The 1,162-nt window shown below is 37.7% G+C and overlaps 1 protein-coding gene across 1 annotated transcript in view; it reads left to right on the top strand.

Moving 5' to 3' along the window:
• Positions 1-1,162, top strand: part of ptchd4 (patched domain containing 4) — a 74,326-nt gene that overhangs the window by 1,410 nt on the left and 71,754 nt on the right. The gene's annotated exons all lie outside the window — the stretch shown is intronic.

The following is a 1,162-nucleotide window of genomic DNA, read 5'->3' as shown; positions in this document are numbered from 1 at the left end:
CACACACACACACACACACACACACACACACACACACACACACACACAGGGATATCCTGACTATATGACTTTTTTTTTGATGCAGTGTCTCCCTCCTGGCTGCACAATCATTGGCCACAGTAGCTATGGCCTTACAGGTATCCCATCTTGGTTGCCTGTAGCTTCACCTGTACTGGATCTGCAGCTGTATTTATTACAGGCCACCCACCACAACATAAAAAAAGAATTCTAGATGCAACATGTAGACATTAAGGTATATTGGAGCTCAGAAGGCTCACATATATATGAGCTGTAAATCTGCTGCACTCTTGCATGATTTTCAATAAGGAATATTCATTTCCATTTGTTGTTGATAGAGATTAGCACACTTTGCAGTATTGTCACTCCACAAGGCAGGCAGTGGAGTGCATTGTGGGTTCAAAGTATAGACTGGATATAAAAAATGGACAGATCACTCTGACATCATCTATTAGTTAGCAAATGACTTGTTGTAAACATTCAAGCTGAGCGTTTTGGTTGTCAACATTAGTGACATCTTAGTGTTTTGAAACTGGTAATGACAAGTCAGCATTAGTATTATGGCCACAACCATGCTAATCAGCTAATGCTAGCAATGTTAGCAAGCCATATCAATAAACATAACTACCGCGATGCACAGACATAGAAAATGCTAATTAACACTAAATAATAGACTAATTCTGAAATTTCACTCATTAAAACTGAAGACTTTGGCTTTGAGTATTTGTCAGGTATTTCCAATAAAAATCTCTATAACAGCACAAACATGGTGGAGAGGTCTATCTCCCTAAATATTGGACTTCGAATAGATGTGCATATTGGGTCTGTTGGTCCATGATCAATTCTTGACATCTATATGGCGTCCAAACTAGGTTCACAATTTGGACGTCCAACCATGGCCTATCTTGGACGTGAATTTGAACTTTACAACTGGGCAATTCTTTTGGAGGTCATGGGGATGTCTATGGCAGGTGCAAGAAATTTACATTGTTAGTAAATGTTATATTTTTTTATTTACAAATATCAGTATTGTGTTATTCAATTCAATTTCAATTCAATTCAATTTTATTTATATAGCGCCAAATCACAACATAAGTCGCCTCAAGGCGCTTCATAGATACAGAGAAAAAAACCCAACAATCAT

Source organism: Pundamilia nyererei, unplaced genomic scaffold (assembly GCF_000239375.1).
Source record: "Pundamilia nyererei isolate P.nyererei 1_Seehausen unplaced genomic scaffold, PunNye1.0 scaffold00389, whole genome shotgun sequence".
Classification (NCBI taxonomy): Eukaryota; Metazoa; Chordata; class Actinopteri; order Cichliformes; family Cichlidae; genus Pundamilia; species Pundamilia nyererei.
The sequence above is the reverse complement of the archived record's forward strand: the minus strand, read 5'-3'. Positions and strand labels throughout refer to the sequence as shown.